The sequence below is a fragment of the Chionomys nivalis genome, chromosome 10 (assembly GCF_950005125.1).
Source record: "Chionomys nivalis chromosome 10, mChiNiv1.1, whole genome shotgun sequence".
Taxonomy (NCBI): domain Eukaryota; kingdom Metazoa; phylum Chordata; class Mammalia; order Rodentia; family Cricetidae; genus Chionomys; species Chionomys nivalis.
In genome coordinates, this window is record NC_080095.1 from 50,058,724 (window position 1) to 50,079,012 (window position 20,289).

The 20,289-nt window shown below is 43.4% G+C and overlaps 1 long non-coding RNA gene across 1 annotated transcript; it reads right to left on the bottom strand.

Annotated features, from left to right (window-relative positions):
* Positions 1-4,601: 4,601 nt before the first annotated feature.
* LOC130882554 (uncharacterized) lies at positions 4,602-19,476 on the bottom strand. Its single transcript, XR_009057843.1, has 4 exons — positions 19,309-19,476; positions 18,113-18,236; positions 8,643-8,758; positions 4,602-8,518 (listed from the first exon to the last, which is right to left on the bottom strand). It is a non-coding gene; the product is annotated as an uncharacterized LOC130882554 (long non-coding RNA).
* Positions 19,477-20,289: the final 813 nt, after the last annotated feature.

The window sequence follows — 20,289 nt, forward strand, 5'->3', positions numbered from 1 at the left end:
ATTGGCAAGCTGTCATGTTGAGTAGGGTCATCTCAGCTCAGGTTTATGAGGGGTTGGCTGCCTAGATCCAGCATACCATCCAGTTCTTCTGGGTGGTGTGGGCTTTATCATGTCTATGGGGTCTTGTTGTCTGAGGTTTCTGTCCTGCCTGGTTCCTGCAATCATTAAGTCCCAAAGAAATCACACAGAGGTCTACATTAACTATAAACTGATTGGCCCATTAACTCAGGCTTCTTATTAAATCATAACTTATATTAGCCCATTATTCTTATCTGTGTTAGCAACATGGTTCAGTACCTTTTTCATCAAGGCACTCACATCTTGCTTCTTTGGTGGTGGGTTCACAACTTCAGAGGAGTGGGCTTCCTTCTTCCCAGAATTCTCCTGTTCTCATTGACCCGCCTCTACTTCCTGTACGGTTGTCCCACCTCTACATCCTGCCTGACTACTGGCCAATCAAAGTTTATTTAAAATATAATTGACAGAATATAGACAATTGTCCAGCACCAGGGTCTGTTCTTCCAACTCGAATAGGTTTTGCCTGTTCCTGTTCTTCCAAATGACTGGCACATGTGCCTATAGGGTCTGCTGATGTGGCTGGAGAGGACTGTTAACAGGAAGGATACTGTAGGTGGGATTGGGCAGCAGGGTGGGTCTGTTCTTCCAACTGGTGTAGGTGGTGCTTGTGGCTCTAGGGCCTGCTGATGTTGCAGGGGCTAGCTGACCAGGGGAGGATGATGGGTTCAGTGGGTTTGGGCGGCAGAATGGTTATTGTAGGTTACAGAGTCCAATGGGCAGTGGAAACGGTGGAGCAACCTGCCCACAGTACTCCTACCTGTTGGCCAGCTCTCTGATTAAGTCTTAAATAATTTTGTCCCCAACTAAATAGTATATTGTGATGATATTTTGTTTCTGCTATAACAAATAAAGCTTGCCTGAGGATCAGAATGTAAAGTGAGCCACTAGTTAGCCATAGAGGCCAGGCAAGGGTGGCACACACCTTTAATCCCAGCACTCAAGATGCAGAGGCGCACAGATCTCTGTGAGTTCAAGGCCACCCTAAGCTACACTAGATTGACCCAGTCTCAAAGAGAAACAGAGCCAGGAGGTGGTGGCTCCCACCTTTAATCCCAGTACTTGGGAGTCTCACACACCTTTAATCCCAACACTAGAAGGTGGAGACAGGAAGGGATATGCCTGGGCAGAAAGAGGAATATAAGGCGGGAGGAGACAGGAACTCAGGAACTCAAGGCATTCGGTTTGAGAATTTGTAGGAACATGATCACCCATTTGGTCTGAGGATTCAGTAGAGGTAAGAACTAGTGACTGGCTGCTCTGCTTCTCTGATCTTTCAGCTTTCACCCCCTAACATCTAACTCCAGGTTTTTATTATTAAGACCAATAAGAATTTGCGCTCCATCATATTTTCATCATATTATTTTCCTTTCTATTACTGGGCTTAAACCAATTTGGGAAGAAAGAGATTAATGTGGTTTACAATTCCCCCAGCACAGTCCATCAATAAGGGAAGTCGAGGCCAGGGACTGAAGCAAAGAGCACAGAGGAAAGCTGTTTACAGGCTTGTCCTCTACAGCTTGCTCAGCCTGAACTTTTACACAACCCAAGACCACCTGTGCAGTGTGCATGGTCCTCGCACATCGTTCATCATTTTAAAAAAGAAAAAGAAAAAAAAATTGCTAATCTGGTGGAGACATTTTCTCAGCTGAGGTTTCCTCTTCCCAGCTTGACCCTAGCTTTTCTTGACAAGTAGCAAACCCAGCACACATGGTAAAGCCTGTGTATATCACAGAATTTAGGTAAACTTCTTGACTTAGATTGCCCTTGCAATCTTCTCTTATTCCCTCTGTATTAACCTATTCAGGCCAGGGTGGAATCTTTAAAATCTCACTGTAGTCCAGGGTCTCCTCAATCTCCAGATATATATGAGAAGCTAAAATCTGGCAACTACCAGTCAAAATAAGCAAAAATGCAGGAAACCAGTCTTTTGTTTGTTTTTTGTTTTGTTTTTTTGAGACAGTGCTTCTCTGTGTAGGCTTGACTGTCCTCAAACTCGCCCTGCAGACCAGGCTGGCCTCGAACTCACAAAGATCTACCTGCCTCTGCCTCCTGAGTGCTGGAATTAAAAGCATGCACCACCACCACCCAACTTGGAAACCAGTCTTTTAATTAACAGCTTTTCATAACCCAGCTAACAAGAAGCATTCATAATGACAAGGAGGTTTAATGCCATGTATTTCTTACCTATTTAGATGGGAAACTCTGGCTAGACGTTCCCAGGTAACAGACTTATTTCATGGGAAAGTGGTCTGTTTGGAGGTCAGAGGTTGACTTCCAGGTGTCTGCCTCAGTTGCCCCACTTTTAGTCTTGAAACAAGCTTTCTCACTACACTGGAACTCACCAATTAGCTAGTCTGGCTGTTCAGCAATCCCCAGCAAGCTACCCTGTCCCTCCCTCCCAACACTGAACATTAAACATATGCACTGCCGCAGCAAATGCATGGATGCTGGGGCTGCAGCCCTGGGTTATGCCTGTACTGCAAGCACTTTACCAACCGAGACTTCTAAGCCCAGACTTTTTTAAGGGAAGAGACAGTGAGAACTAAAGTGATGCCCGAGGAACTATGATGTCATACTTAGTGTGCAAACTGGGTATTTCCATTACCTCCAGGTGCAGGTGTTCAAACCAGAATCGTGCTTTTGACTGTGGGCATCACCTGAACTCTCTCAGCTGACATCTATTCCTGTATTTGGGACCATTCCTTTGGCCATTGTTCCAGGATAACGGGCACGCGTTTATAAAGTAGTAGGCCAGGGGTATGTAAAATGATCTAACATTTTCTTCAGTTGAAACCAAAAGCCAGTGAAAATAGATGAAGTGAGAGTAGAAATCGTCTCAGCCATCTGTCTGAAAGGCATTCACACCCTTAGAGCAAATCCAAAGTGGGGGAAAAAACTATCAAGTTTTGGGATCGTGCCCAGGATTCTTCCCTTCTAAATATAGTAACAAATCTTGAAGTCCCTGGTGCATTTGCACCAGCTGTCTGGGTCACTCCGATGATTCTTCCTGCCCACAGGTAGATTGTTTCTTCTCCCTGGGCAGAGAGCTCTCTTCACCTATGCTGATGCAATTGATTTGCTTCCTTTCAATTATGCAGGGATCCGGGAAAGGATGCAGCGTTCAGAGACAGCGAACCGCTTAAAGCTTTAGAATGTCTTCCAGATCCTAATGGCTTATGGATGACATCAAGCAGAGAGTTTCTATAGTTGCCCCTCACCTTGAAAGGCAAACAGAGACAGCAGTTGATGGTTTATTTAACTCCCTTAATTATTTACTATCAATGCAGAAAATATCCTTGCAGAGTTTGACATGCAAAGGAAGGTCTTATAAAAATAGGGCAATAAGAACAAAGGCCCGCTGCCAGGATACAGTTTCCCTTTTCACAGTGACCACAAGTAGTGTCCTTCCCCAGACGCCCGTGGTGATGCTGTGTTGACAAATGAGCCACAGCCCAACTCCGGGACTGATGTCAACCATCTGGCATGTGCATCTGGCTAGTGCTCAGGAGTGTCCTGAATCACCCTGGAGGAAGTCTTTCCAGAAAGCGGCCAAAGGAGGGTGACATCATTTCAGTTTGATAATCAAATAATTGCCAAGTATCTTATATACCAACGGATGAAATAGGAACTAAGAGGCAGCAGATTAAGCCTCTCTATCTGCCTTCCCATGGACTATCAAAGTACTATGGCAGGAATTGGCCCAAGTGGCTCTGTGCCTTAGTAACAACGCTTCTCTATCTTCATTCGGTGCAGTGATCTTGTGATGCTTCTGTTTACACAGCACCGTGGGCAAACATTTCTAATCATCACATCCACGGGGTGATGGCAAAAGGGAATAGTTAGGGAGACATCACTGTGTGTGGAACACATGGAAAACTATAGATGACCTACCCCATGATGAAGAATTAGCAGTGGTGATATCCTCACTGTCTCGTATCTGAACACTTCCTAGATCCCTGTCATTTCTATGGTTAGATATTCTTGAGTTCCTAAAGTAACTATATTCTTAAGAAAGTTGTCTGACTGGATGTGTGCAGGAAAATGCTGTTTGCTTGCAAACATCTTAGCCTGGCTATTTGTGTGCCACACCCATCCATGGCTGACAGGGGACTTGGCTGTCATTTGTTTGCAATGCCAGTAACAAACAGCAGAGAAAGAATGTGTCTCTCTGATGTATCCTACACACGTTTTTCTCCCAGTAAATCTACCACTAAGAAACAGTGGGCACACCTGTTGAGTTTGCCGGAGAGAAAGCAACCATCCTTGATGCTGAAATCTATAGACTGGCATGTCTTATAGTTAATGACTTCTGCTACCTGACATTTCGCGGTCAGCTGTCACAGAAAATGCTCCATGAGATGGTGCGTCTTTCAACCCTCATATGCTGCATTGAAAGCACTGCAAAGAAAACTAGGACCACCGGTCTTTAAAATGAGACCTCTGTGATTCAGAGACATTCTGCAGCTGCCACATCCAGGACCCCACCTCCCCTGCTTCACAAAGGGTTCCATATTTCACCAGCAATAAAACTTTATTAGGAACATGTCAAATACGTTGTAAAATACAGTTACCCTTCTTCCTCTCAGCTTAAAAAAAAATGCAGGTTTTGCATTTGAGCATAAACGTTTGTACACAGCCTCGGGATTTAGCACCTCCTCCATCTGTGTTTTCTGTTTTTCCTTCACTGGTCTTCCCAGAGTCCAGTTTCAGCAGTATCTTGTGGTAGTCCCATATTTCAAGTCTCCTTTGCGCTGAATAGAATCTAATGTTAATTGCTGAATGACAGAGGCGATCAACCCATTCAGAGAGCAGCTGCTTTATGTGCAGCTAACACAGGAAAGAAGAAACGAAAACAGCAAATAGTCCCTCACATGAGGCCATGTGCTCTTTTCCTTAGGAATCCTACTGTTCCCTTGGCCTCTCTTTTATTCTTTTTCTTCATTTTTCTCATCTCCTTTTCTTTGTGTCCTCATGTTCTGCTCTGCCTTGTGTGTGTGTGTGTGCGCGCGCATGTGCGTGCGCGCATTTCTGTGTGTCTCTGTATGCATATCTGTGTGTGTATGTTTGTGTGTGTGTCTATGTGTCTGTATGTGAATATCTGTATGTCTCTGTCTCCATCTCTCCTGCGCGAGCTCTGTCGTGTGTGTGTGTGTGTGTGCAAATCTATGTATATCTGTGTGAGCCTCTGTGTGCATAAATCTATGCATATCTGTGTGTGTTTGTGTATACGTCTGTGTGTGCATATGTGTGTTCTTTTTGGCAAGGGTATCTTATGGCACCCGCAAGAATAAGCAATATAACACATAGATTCAGACTTCTCGTCTCAGCTTTCCTATTCTAAGGATGGTTTCTGTCACCGGAGGAAGGATACCTAGAGTCAAAAGAGCTGTAACTTGCACTGGCACCATCCACAGTGGAACAGGCTGAAGTCATGAGCATAGCAGACATGGGTAGGATCTCCCTCTACCCCAGATGACCCTAGCAAGATCATAGCCATCCACTGGCTAGCTTGGGCAAGTCTGGAGAATTTAAATACAAGTTTAAAAGAAAAATCAAGATAACACTTGTCAAGTCCTTATCTATGCGCAGTTTATTGGGGGAAATCATTTGCACTGAAAAGTATTTTTAAATAATCTGTTTTTAAATCAACGCATATTCAAATAAAAGTAGAATCACAAATACCACTGGCTTCTAAGACAGCTTATATACGAATGAATGCGCAGATCAAAGCGCTCAGGTAATGATGTCTTGAAAAAAACGAATTTTTACATGTGTTACTGGTTCTTTGTCCCGGAGTTCTGACTTTGTTTAAGATTTCTGACATACAGGAAATATTACAAATTTACACTTTCTCGATGATTTTTTTCTCTTCCGTTCTCTTCTATTCTCAAATGTGTATTTCTATACTTAACCAAGTTAAATGTGTACTTTATAAAATGTCATACTTGTTAGCCTTGTTGGCCTCTTCTTAAGGGCGCTGTGGTAAGTCATACCAGGTGTTCCTTCAAAAAAATTTAAAAAACATCAGATAACTGATTCTATTTTTAGACTTATGGTGACATAATTATCCTATCAAACTTGGAGTTTTGGGACCAGCCTCATTTTTAAATAAATCTATATTTTTGAAAGAAGTTTTCTGAGCAATATGTCCTTTTATAAGCAATGAAATAAAACTAGTAAACTTTTGTGCCAAATCTTACTCTTCAACTAAATTTGAAATTTCTTTATGGGCTGCAAAGGCATCTCACCAGTCATACTAACTTGCTTGGATGCCTATATCTCTTACTATAAATATTACCTTATTCTAAATCACTTTTCATAATGTCGATTGAGCAATTAATATAAGCCTGACACTTGGATCTACTTGGATCTTTGTAGTCTTGCAATCTAGTTAGAGAGCCCATATTCTTTGTACAAAATCACCTTGGTGATTCATCACAGGGCCCAAATGTGGTATCAAAAATAAAAGCAAAGTAAGATGCAGCCAGCCTTGTTACAAGACGGCACTTCAGCTAGGGATGACGTTGTGTTGACAGTTGCCATATTTGAGTCACAAAAGCTTGACATCTTAATTTAGCATCATATTCCTATTTGCCATCATTCTGAACAAAGTACTCAGGAGGCATATCAGCAAACCAGTCACTGTGAAGCCCTTAACAGTATTTCCACACTACCCATGCCATCCTTGGTTCAGAACCTTGTCTTTGCTGGCTTCACTATCATAGTCTCCCCAACTCTCATCGTTCAGTCTTTGGTATTTTCTTAATACACCTTTGGCACCTAGTTTTCCCAATCTATTTTTGTCAACAACAGTTCTTTAAATGAAATACTCCATAGGACAAAAACTTCAGACCCAGGGGTCAGACGTCTCACTCAAACCTCAAGAACAGGAGGAATCACTTCCAACAATGTCATAAATCTATCCAACTTGTTACCTCTTCACCCTTAGAACTTTAAAACACAGGAACTCACCTAAACCTCCCCCACAAAGGCATTCTCAGACATTTTGTTAAGTGGTAAGTGATCGACTGCTGTACAAAAATCAGTGCAATGTTTCATCCTGGCACCTTCCATGAGCTCTTAGCAGGATGAAGAAATAACAATATGTCTAAATTCTATTATTCTCATCAACTTTCCAGGGCAGGTTTTTTAAAAAAATTATCATCCTATTAAAAACATATTTTGCCTGCCTACGCTTTCCTGAGCTTCACAGCCTATAAAAAAAAAAGTAAGATCATTAATAAAATTTCAACTCTAAAAGGCCCAGCACAGATGTTAATCAACCCGTAGAACTTAAAGATGATCCTATATGCAATGCTAATTTATTACATTTCATTCTTAAAGAGAAAGTCTGTTCAGATCAAATAAGAGGAATCAAGAAGGAGGAGGAGAAGAGGAAGAGGAAGAAGGAGGAGGAGGAGGAGGAGAAAAGGAAGAGGAAGAAGAAGGAGGAGGAGGAGGAGGTGGTGGTGGTGGATGAGATTGGGGTAATCCAGTTGTTACATTGAGCAAGTAAGCTTCAGTATATACTGACCCCATCTTGAACTGCCATTCATGGTTAAAGGATACTAATAACAAGTGACCATTTGGCACGGTGTTTGACAAGCCATAGAATTTCTGAAAGGACGGAACTCTCACTACATAAATAAAATTAGATCCATTCCACCCCTAGTCTTCAGGGTCACAACATTATCAATTAAATATGATTTTATTTTTGCTAATGTTCAATAAGAGTAGGTCGAATTTAGATGGGGGAGTGACTTAAGAATTTTAACCTCACAGGTTGACCAGAGATCAATCCTTCCCCTATCTCAAAAACAATTTTAAAACCTTTTCTTCTAGTGCATCGACTCACTGCTGTATGATAAAATAGGTCTACTTTCCATTCAGTGTGATGGCACTAAGGATTGCTGGGTAGGAAATAACCATGGTTCTCTCCCCTCAGTTCGGCATGCATCTCATCACTGAGATCAAGTGCACTGATAATTAGTGTCTTATATTAACATCTTCACTATAAACAGTTCAGGCATTTAGAAACAAAATATCAATGAACTTAACAGTTACTTTAATTCATTTTATAAATAAGCAACTGAGAATTTTGCTCCAAGTGGTCACCAGTGTAGCCCATCCCGTAGATGGCATTCTCCGAAGTATAAGGCACAATGTGGTAGGAATGCAGCTCTTCATAGTAGAGAGACTGGGAACAGCACTCCTGTACCATAAACTTCAGCCGTTTTCTTGTATCCGAATAAGCAGTCTTATAGGGGGGAGATTCCTTAAAGTATTCATAGCTCTCTTTCTCCGTCTCTAGGTGTATCTTCCTTAGCAAATTGTTAATTAACACAGACCTTCTTAAGTAGGTTTCTGGGTCTTCGAGAAACCTGAGCTTCTCCAGTGAAAGTTTGAGGATACAGGTCCTGTCTTCGGGTAATATCAGGTGCTAGGGGGCAAACAGAGCCATTACTCTCCGCATAGAAAAACAGAAGCTAGCGCTTCAGGCTTTCAATGACATTTGGGGGCAGGAAATGGGGGCGGGGGGCATTGGGAGAAAAGTAAAGCCTTACTTTTGGAAAACACCCATGGTAACCTTGATGTAAATCTTCTTCTTCTGCATATTTCCTCTTAAAGTAGGCTACTTTCGACGTTGTTAATGAATATGACGGTACTTCTCTCGGATAAGCTAAAACAAAACACAGTTGGGGAAAGGTCAGGTGGTGTCGTGACAAAGAACTTCATCAGGTGGCGGCCATTTGTAAGCAGAAATTCTGGTGCCCCCAGAGATGGCTACCTTTTCACCAAACAGCACTGCTGTTGGCGATTGTCTTATGATTGAAATGCCTATTGGCAGAAAAATGCCATCATTTCCAATCCAAAATAGACGGTTGCATTTAGAGTCCTGTGTTCATCTCCTCATGCAGCCACAGAAATCAAATTCAAGTTTAATTTCATGCTTTTTGGGCCAAAATATACCCAAGTTTGACATTGATACACAAAATATAGTGGAAGGGGTTAAGTATTTTTTCCCTCATTCTTTTTTGCTAATCTTCCCAATATTCTGGGGAAGCTAACACTTCTAGAGTAATCAAAGTGACAAAAAAGAGTTCTTGACCCAATTATGCCTTTAAAAATAATGGTATAATCCTTAAAATCAATCCAAACAGTTGTCCTTACACCCACAGATAATGTAGTCTTCACCCCACATCAAGGAAACTTCTTTTTGTATCAGGCCGAGACCACACAGAAAACCACAACCAATCATAATGCAGAGTTGTGGAGAGACCAGTCTCAAGGACACAAAATGCTCCCTCACCCAAAGTTCAGGGAACATTGAAGAAGAGAGGGGAAAAAAGGACTGTAAGAGTTAGAGTTTGCTCTGAGATTGTGTCTCCTAGAAACATCAGAAGCTATGAGCATAAAGTCTCACCGGCATGAGCACCCAAATGAGAGCTAAACAAGGACAGATATGTCAAACTGGACAGGAAAATGTCCAAGAGACCTCAACTCTAAACAAACAACTACAGGCAATTGGGGAAAGCTGCCAGTGGGGGTGGTGGCTCTCCCTAGGGAAGAGAATACCAAGTTTTTGTTCAGTGCCAAATGGAATGGTCAGCTCTGAAAACATACATATGAGTAACATCATATGGACCAAGCAGGTTATATATAGGGATGCACACACACACACACACACACACACACACGTATGTATATATGCGGTAACAACTGTTGAAACGAGAGGCCCACGAATTTGAAGGAGAGCAGGAACGTTATTTGTATTTGGGAGACTTGAAGGGAGGAAAGGGAAGTGAGAAGTGCTGTAATTAATATGCAATTTCAAAAATGAATAACAAAAACAAGTAATTAATTAACACAAGCCTATATCTTCCGGCAAAACCATTTTATATGATTATGATGTAGCCATCATCCTGACATTTGGCATAGCTGAGGTTAATCATCAGGAAACAGAAGAGAATGGCTAGGATAATTGACTTTAGTGTAATATGAGAAAGGAGGAACCTTTGCTTCCTCCTCGAAAATGCTACTGCAGCTGAGGATTCTGACTTTAAGGAAAAACAGTTCTCCAAGATTTCCAAAGGGGTTCCCAGGATGTACTCTAGATGGCGCTGTGACCACAGAAAGGTAGCAAAACGGGCTTTCAATTCAAAGCCGAGTAAATGTAGAAAACAAACGGAGCCCTGTTTGGTACTCATTCAACCTCCAGGGTCCTAAACACACTTACAGTTTAACGATTTATTTACCCTTTACTCAGACCCTCAAATATTTGTGTTAGAATCACTCGATTCACAAAATAATAAGTATGGAAAGACATGTGGGTTAAATACATTTATATCAGGGCATTTGATGCTTTTCCTCTAAAATGTAGAGCTTTAACGAACTGAAGTATTAAAAATACGCTCTTCAATAACCTCCTTTCTGTAGTGTTTCCTTTGTCTCGGAGGCATGCGCACATAACCTTCATGCAGCCCTCCTGCAGCTGAAGGGTTCTCCTGAGCCAGCAGGGAAAGTTACAGGCCTCAGCTCAAGCATCCTAACTTCTCCCCCCTGTCGCTGTGGGTTACAGAGCCAAGAAAGCCGTAAGTTAGTGCGGGTATGTCTCACTAAGGAATCCAGGATTCTTGCGTATGGGACCTAAAAGAGACCCGAGCTGCGACGAGGACTCGGTAGCTGAAGCGCCACACACAGTTCCTGAACTTAATAAACAAAACACAGCTTATGTAGATTCTTCACTGGTTTGAAAGGGCTGGGGGAGAGAACAATACTGATCCAAAAAAAAAAAAAAAATGAAATCATCACCAAACCCAGTTTTCTAGGGTTTGTCTGCATTGTTTTTAAGAGAATGGAAGCATTAGGATCACTTTGAAAGCTAGTTATCAAATAACCAGAGAACAAAATTTTAGTTTGTCCCATGTGATGATGACTGTTATCGTGTGTGAGCACACACATGTACACATGTATGTGCCTGTGTGTGTGGTATATGCATGTGTATGTGTTCCTGTTTGTATACCTCTACATAAAGGTAGGTACACATGCACACGGAGGTCAGAGGTCCACAAGGATTTTCTTCCACAGTTGATCTGCACGTTACATTATGTACTTGAGAAGGGCTGTCTCACAGAGCCTGGATTCACAAACTGACTGAAGCCCTAGGGACCCTCTTGCCCTCACCATCTCAGCATTCAGATTACAGGGCCTTGCCACAGCCTGGCTTTTACATGAGGGCTTGGGATCCAAACTCAGGTCTTCATGTGCATACAGCAAGTACTTTATGTGCTGAGCCATTCGTGTTCCCAGTCCCTAATCCTACTTTGATGTGTTGTTGTTGTTTTGGGGTTTTCTGTTTTGTTTTGTTTTGTTTTTCGAGACAGGGTTTCTCTGTAGCTTTGAAGCCTGTCCTGGAACTAGCTCTTATAGACCAGGCTGGCCTTGAATTCAGAGAGACCTGTCTACCTCTGCCTCCTGAATACTGGGATTAAAGGTGTGCACCACCACCATGGCCCAGCTTTATTAGCCATCTAACTTGTTGATGTAATAGTGGTTCTCAAATGTTAGCACACATGAAAATCCCTTGCAGGGCTCCTTAACATAAACTGCATGCTGAGCCCTGCTGCTCTGCCTTTTCATGGGGTCTGGATGAGAAAATGTGCACTTTCACCCCTTTTCCCAGTGAGATCCACGCTGGCTTGCCTGGGCCACATTTTGAGAACCTAAGTGTCACAGCACAGGGCAACTGAACTATTGCATAATGAAAGTTGGTCTCAGCCAATCAACTAGGAGCCAAGCGAAGGGGTTGATTGTGGGTATTGCTTCCCTTTATTAGCTTGGGTGCTTTTTTTCTTTTCATCATGAACAAAACCAGCTCACATTTTAATTACACAGGAAAGAATGAAGTCCATATTTAATAGGACTCCCTGGGTTCACCTTAAGAGGCTTCAATGCCTGTTACCAGCATTGGTGCTTAGGTAGGTTACGATTTCTCTTGGTGAGATCTAGTGAATCACTCTAGTGAAGGGGAGAGTGAGGAAAGACTTGGAAATAAGAAGCTCAGCTTTGTCATAAGCAACCTTGTTTCCATCTATATAGTGTCCTTCAGTAAACACTGGCTTCATCACCTTAAGTATGGAGCATTTGCAGCAAGTTATAAGGCCCTTGGTAACACAGTGGAGGACAAATTTTAGCTTGGAGAAGGACGTGTCAAACTTACTGTTCTGCTTCCCTCTCCCAAGAGATCCTTCAAGGAAGCTATTTCAACTTAATAAATTGTATGTGTGTTCATATATATATATATATATAGAGAGAGAGAGAGAGAGAGAGAATGAATTCATACTCATAATATATATTACTCTATATATAATATAATGAATTCATTCTATATATATATATAGAGAGAGAGAGAATATATATATATATATATATATATATATATATATATATATATATTCATTCTAAGGATTCTGGATGGCCGTATTCTAGAAATTAGCCTAAACTAATTTAGAATGCACCAGCGCTTGGAAATCCAGAGTAAACAATCTGAGGTCTAGACCTGAGGCAGCTCCTCCTAGGCAGGGCTCTTAGTCACTCGGTTTATTGTTCTTGGGGAAACACTCCCACTGCTGGCTGCTGAACCTCTGAGCAGCTTTCGCAGCTGCTGTCAGCTTGGCACTCCCTTCCACGCTAGCTGCCTGGCTCTTTGCAATGTTTTCCACATCACTTTTTGCAAGATGGTTTTAGCCACTTTGAGGCTAAAGTATGTAGTGAACGTAAGTTGCTACATCTGTTTACTTGCTGGATTAAAACTCCAAAGCTTCGGAGCTGGCAGCTATGCTATTGATCATGCTGGTCAGCCTCCTCAGAGCCTGGATGAGGAAACCACCGCCCAGAAGAGACTCTAATTGACAGCCAGTTGTGTGGCTAAGAGTTGGTCTGGAAGTGGGGGAAGGCATGGGTTTATCTCCAGCTCTATAGCTTCTTGGTTGTGGGACTTTAAACAAATTACCTAAATTCGTTACAAATATCATTTGCAGGGTTAGAAATACACTGGCTCCTACAGTTATGCAAAGTAACATCACACCTAATATATGGTAACCCCATATCAAGTCATAATAATGAGTGCCAATAGACCGAGACCAGTCACATGAAAGCCAGGTCCACCCCCATCCCACTAGCTCAGACCTAAAGCTCACTGCCACCACCCAGAACTCAGAGGGGATAGCTATTGGTTGAAAGCTTCCAAGAAGCTAGCTCAGAGAGTCAATATGAAATACATTATACAAATCCCACAACCTCTCTGAGAACGTGTTTCTGGTGTGTTACTATTGGCCGTGCATTTGGGACTAAGGAAATGTGAACTATCTACCAAACATTTAGCTAATCTCCCGGATGACTCATTAGTGCTGATCTGAATGCCCAAAGATGTTCACTTGCTGTGACTGAGTAGACAGGAATAAATGTACTTATGTCCCTGCAACCAAAAAGCTTGTAATTCACCTAAAAACCCAAATAAACAAGAGCAACGTGACTATATGCCTTTAGAGTCGGCATTCCAAGTTTACAAATTACAAAACCGGATTGAGCTGAGCTGGAATTTATTTCTGAAGTGAAACAGCTAATGCTGGTTTGAACATTAAAATTACTTCTAATGTTGTACCCTCTGGGTCACACAAAATGTCTGTGCCAAGGCTCCATGCATATAAGTGTAAGAATGTAAGCTCAAGCAAGTAACACGGCAAAAGCCACAGACCAGACTGGCCCACCAGTCATTAGAGCCCTGGCAGGGCAATTCATATATATGTCTTTAAATAAATGCTTCAAATCCGATTACAAACGATTGCTTCCTTATTGCTCTGCATTCGCCTCCAGGCAACTGGGATCCTGTTAGTATTCAAGTGATTTCATTTGGTCGGAGGCCCAGGGACAGTACATTAAGGCAACATCATCAGCAAATTAATTTATAAACACTTTGAAAGGGCAGACAAAAGTAAAAGAACACCCAACTAAGTAATTTATTTTTTTCTTTAAGTCAAAGGAGAAACCGAAGAAAGAGCAATGAGCTACGCTGGACCAACAGCCCACGCCTATCACAGACAAAGCACCGCCTTATCACGTCTCCTTTTGTGATGTTAGCCCGGCCACGGCCTTTGAAAGTATAAGTGTTCTGTTTGTCTAAACTAGGCTCAGCTGAGAGGAAAACTATCAGAGATGATGGTTTTCATTCTAAAGGCCAAAAATCCTTTTGTTTGGGATTATCTAATCTAGGCCTGGTGTTGTAACTTGGTGGTAGGGCAGTCACCGTGCATGCACAGGATTTGAGTTCAATCCTCAATGTAACCAGAGAAACACCAAACAGAAATAACAACAACAATAACAACAAAGAGAATTATCTCATCTGACCGTGATAGCCATACTTTGCGGTCTTGCTGCATGGCTTAAAGCATTCCACCAAGACAAATTTCAGTTCTGTCTTCCAGGTGTAAACTGAAAGAGCCTGAGGTCTTTTTCACAGGTGGGTGGGGGGCAACAACTTCCAGTTCACTGATGTGTATGTCATTCAGCTGGGATGGTGGCTTACAAACACTTTCTTCTATGTCTGTCACACACACTCAATTTCAGCTCAATCACTGTGATGTATCACGACTGCAATGACTCCTTTTCAAAACATGAATATGTAGCCTACTCAGAAGCATCATGTTATATGTAGGACATTTGTGCCCTCACTGGTGTGAAGCACGGGTTACATAAAACATTCATGAGTGTGTTCATGAAGGCAGATGGGAACAAAGTCCAAGGCTGGACTGGCTTGCTGTCTGTGGACAGATAGCTTTGTTGATATCTAACAATACTCCACCAGCTATTTGCACTCTGTCAATACCACCCGCAAGCACCCAGCACCTTTCTGGATGATTTGATGCTTTCGGGATGATATGATGCTCTATGGTAGCAGAGCTCGGTGTCAATGTTTAGCTCTGAATCAATGGAACAATCTGTTTCTTCAGATTTATCATCCATTCCAAGCACAATATTGATTTTATTGGTGGTTTCAGATTACCAACAAGTTGCAGATTCTGGAAGGTTTCCTTAGGAACTTCCAGAGAGACTGATAGCCAGTGATTGTCTCAAGATAGCAGCAGCACTGTCTGGCCTGAGAGTCCTGGTCCCCTGGCATAGTTCCAAGCACAGAAGTAGACTACTGAATGGAGCATTAGCAGTCCCACAAACCCATCTTGTTCTACTGATTACTGAACCAGAGAAAATGCCATTAAACAAGAGGTGACTAGCCAGGCAATAAAGAAGTTAGGCTGCACCTCAGCCCACTACTCCAATGACAGAGGCCAAAAGTCATGAGCTTTGAGAGTACATCTTGTGATTTATCACCTTCTGGGGAATGGTGCCCCCCATTCCCTGCACCCTTCACCTTAGAATGTGGGACTGACAGAAAATTGGCCACACATCTACATTTCTTGATATGGCTTCCAAAAATTATTTCACTAATAATATCTAGAGAGAGAGTCTAACTCTTGTTGGTACCAGGGGCCTGTGCTCAGGGAGGAGAGTCTAGATCCCTGACCTATGCACAATAGAGGCCTTTTAGATAGTGCTAACCAGTATCATGGGGCTGGAGAGATGGCTTACCAGTTAAGAAAACTGACTACTTTTCCAAAGGTCCTGAGTTCAATTCCCAGCAACCGCATGGTGGCTCACAATCATCTGTAATGAGATCTGGTACCCTCTTGAGGAAGAGACCTGGTCAGTTATCCTCATCCACTTTGACTATGAAACCCAATATGGATAAGTTCAACAGAACCGCCTTATATGGGCTGCCCATGCGTGCTTCAGCCTTGCCAGGGCATAAATTTCATTTTATTTTCAACCAGTCTCACCCACAGGCTCTTTTGTTTTTATATCATCCATTACTATATCTTATTTAGGTGTGTCAACAAAATCCTCCCAAGGCCAGGTTTGCCTCAGTTGTCCAAGAAGATCTGTGTAAAACTCAGAACCACCACTTGCTTCTCTACGAGACCTTGCTCTGGTGTTGAGATGTTCTGCCTTCCACTCCCGTGGTGTCAGTTTTGAGTTCGCATCTAGAGATTCTCTAGCAAGGAAATTATCTTTGGCACTGGGGTGCCTTCCTTCTACAGGCATGGGGCATCCTTAAAATACATTGTGCTCAAGCTCAGACAAGCATCTTCTGAAGCCACTGACTGTATTACCTAGACATGACAAGTAGCAGTTAGAGAGAGAACTGGGCCTGTGGGCTCCTGATTCCCACTTCTCTTGGGAGGCATCCCCAACCTTTTCAGATCATATTTATGTTGTCATGTAGGTTTCAGAAGCACACACTGCTCTGGAAGACAGTCTATGCTGGCTATGTATTGACTTCCAAGCATGCTTGGGACTTGAATGTCTTTCCTGTTGAAGCTGAGTCGTGAGCAGAGAGCCCAGACTGGAAGCCTTGATGGAGATTTCAAAGACTCCACTGTGTTTCAAGGCATCTTCGAAGACTTACAGGAGACATAAATCCGAACATGAATGTTGGTGTGCACCTAAAAACTTCCTGACCGAATGAGCAGCTGCAAACGGGCGGCTGCAATTAGCTATCGATTCCAGCTCTAGGCTGTTTGATCTCAGCTTGATCCAATCTAAGCTTCATATCCCAAGCACACACACACACTCCTTATAACCCAAAGTGTGGGCGTGTGGATGGCAGCTACACCGAGGAGGGTACCTAGCGCCTTCAACACCAATGTTTTCTTGGGTAGATTCACTGTAACTGGGGAAGCCACCAATGTTTCTAGGATTAAGTGTCTGCTCTCATGACACCATTTAGTTTTTACTTATTTAGGACTAATTGCTATGACATCAGCATCGAGTGATTTTTCAAGCAGACATGTTCACCGAAATCTACACAGTACACAGTCTACATATTACACTCTCATGATAGAAATTAAGACAAAAACTTGACTAGCACTTTGACTTTTTGATTGACAGTGGTCTCAATGGACGACAGTGTCATTGCTAGACATCAGAGGACACTGAGGTTTTAAACTTCTCTGTATATCGCATAAGAAATGATATATATGTATAATACAAGTATAAATTACAAGACTAATGCATATACATGAACCAATCATTGCGGCTGCTTTGCTCACACACTCCTGAGAATGGGGCCACACACCAAACACTTACACAGCCCCTGGAAGACTGCAGGGAGTCTCATCACTCTCCGTGGATTTGTTCCTCACAATAAACGATGGCAATTACCATAGAAGAGAGAAGCCTGGGTGGTACTAAGAGGTAATGAACTCTGAAGTTTTGGGGTGATTCATATATGGTAACCTTATCCTAATATTATTAAACTACAGTGATTTCCATAAACGACCATATAAATGAATGATTTCAAAGTCTCATGACATCCATAAAGCCACATAAAATCAGAAAGAATTTTTGAATGGGAATCTGAGTAGATTCTCGCCAATCACCCATCTCTATGGAGGTTCATCTTTCTGAGTTTACCATTTGCTGGGCTAGTCACCTCTGGCAGGGTACTGCGCAGAGATAGCTTAGTACACCATTTTCCACAATGCTAAGAAGCTGAACATTCACTTAGACATCAAATGCAGATCTTATAATTGAGAAGAAAGCAGGTAATTCTCTTGGTCTCTATCATAAGTCTTCATGTAAACTGGCATTCCAAAGGACCCCACATTCTCCTATGGCAACTTGAAGAATTCTTTCACCCCAGACCCACACTGCCAGTGTGCTCAGAAAGCGTCCACTTGACAATTTTGGGGATCCAAGTACCCTCCCTTGGCCCACCCAAATCACAGGGGTCTTAGAGAGGAACGTCTGACAGCCCACAAATGTCCTTTTTACAGAAAACCTTTATTGACTTCAGCCCAGCAACGGCCTGTATAAACAGCCCCTTTCTATTGATCCTGTGAGTAGCCACGATGCTACCTTAGCATTTATTTCTCTGGATACATATTTAAACAGTTACTTCTCTTCAGCCGGTGATTACCTGGTAATGCTGACTCAGTCCCAACAGTGTATGTCTAGAACAGCCTCAGAAGATTTGGTGAGCACCCCCCTTGGCACATGGGGCATGTCTCACAGCCTCGGGCTCATGAACGGTGACCGGAGATCTTGAAACAAGGAGACATACTGGCATAAGTCACCTCTACCGAATCAGGGATGCAGAGACATGAATTAGTTATCAGGGTAGGAGATGGTGTGAGGGGGCTGGGGACTGGGGGTGGGGGACTGAGATGTATGAGGTGGGGTCGGTCTGGAATCTGGGTTAGACAGAATGATAAACCTTCAAACACATAATCACTTAAGTTTGAGAAGGAGCAGGGTCAACTCCCCCCTAAGAGATTTGGAAAGTGCCCAACAACTCATCACACCAGTTATTTACTGGTGATTATTTGGGGAAGATTGATTTTTAAAAATCACAGCCAGCTCTTGTCCGATTTCAGGCTGTTGCTCGCTCCAAACATCACAAAGCAATTAACTCGAACCACAGTAACTTGGTCTTTCTCTGGCATAGTGACTCTTTCTGGCAAGGTTCGAAGTAGCCAGACGCTGCTGCACGTCTGAAGATAGTTTTCAGCAAAGGGTTCCGTTTAACCACACCTAGTCTGCATGGCTGTGTGCTCATGGATCTCATCATCTTCTATATTTAGAGAGACGGGCTTTCCAAGGGAAGACGGGCATCCAATAAGGACGATCTCATCTAGAGAGGTGAGTTACTATGGTTACTGCTCAGGAGGCTGAGGACCCGTGAACGGCTGCTCCTGGCCAGATGGACCCTTTCCAGATGAGGACCTAAAACAGAAGCCTGCTCTCCAAACGTGTTGACTGAGCCTACTCCGTGTCGTTTTGTCCATAACCACAGGCTGTCTTTGGGCGCTCGCTGCCTCCGGCTCTCCAGCCTCAGGAAGCCAGGCAAAGCAAAACCAAAGGGGGTGGAAAACTTCTGAGCACTAACCGAACAGTAGTGAGCAGAGGGGGAGTCTCATTATTCAATACTAGCATTTAAAGATCAAATCAAGTTATCCGGGACCAGTGGCTGGTCACTTTTCAATGGCTGGGGGCGGGGTGGGATCCGAGGCCAAGTCCCTAGCCACCTACGCTAGGGAACGCGTCTTCTCTGGGCCTCGGGGTCAGATGCCTGGCTGGACCGGTCCTGGTATACATTACTAGGGGTCCACTCACCCGAAGACTGCGTGTGCAACTGTTTCGCAGCTCCTGTTTTTCGCGAAGGTGTCACTCTTCGGACGGGCTCTGACAGCGACAGTAGCAGCAGCGGCGGCAGCGACTGCAGCTCGGCGGGGCGGCCGGCTCCTGCAGGTCGGTCCCTCCTCTGAAGCGCCTCTAGCTCGGGCTCAGAACGCAAGGCGGGCGCGCGGCTTTTCTAGGCGCGCATTGGACCAAAGGGAGCAGATGTTATCCCGTTGCTAGGAGCGTTGCTAGGAGGCGATGACGCCCCTCCACCGCTCCCAGCAACTTTCCTGAACGGCTCGAGCACCAGAGGGGGCTGCTGAGAACTAGTCTGGGAGCTTACACCGAAGTGGAGGCTGGGACAGAAGGGTCCAGCCACGCGCCACTGATTTAGACCTAGAGAGCTGGCAACGCAGGAGAGTCGCGGGCTTGAGCGTTGAGAGGAGCCTCGCGTCCCAAGAAACGGTCACTCACTGGAGGCTAGATGGTTGTCCCCACGGAAATTGAATTTAGGGACAGTGGTGAAACAGCACTTAAAGGTGTGTGAGCTGAGCTGAGCTGTGTGGGATCCTTTGGCTCTGGGACTGTCTCCAACTGCGTTCTTGTTTCTCTAAGCAGGTTTGAGCAGTTGACGGATTTGGAAGAGGGAAATATTAATCCATGAAACTCAATCCCAAGTCTAATTCCTTTGGATACCCAGTATGGCTGTCTCCTGACAACGTGTCGGATTTTGGGGGATGGTCGCACAGAGTAGGGGAGGGGGTTCCCATGGTCTAAAATACTTCATTCAAGTAGACGTTACTTAGATCTGAGAGAGGAAAATAAACTCTTCAATTAACATGAAATTTTCTGTAAAAAGTAATCGCAGAACAGATATGAAATTGGAAGAAAGATGTAGGGGTTTCCAGGGAGTGGAGAATGGACATGACCAAACTGCATTGTAAATCTATATTTAATTCTCAAGAGACAAATAAA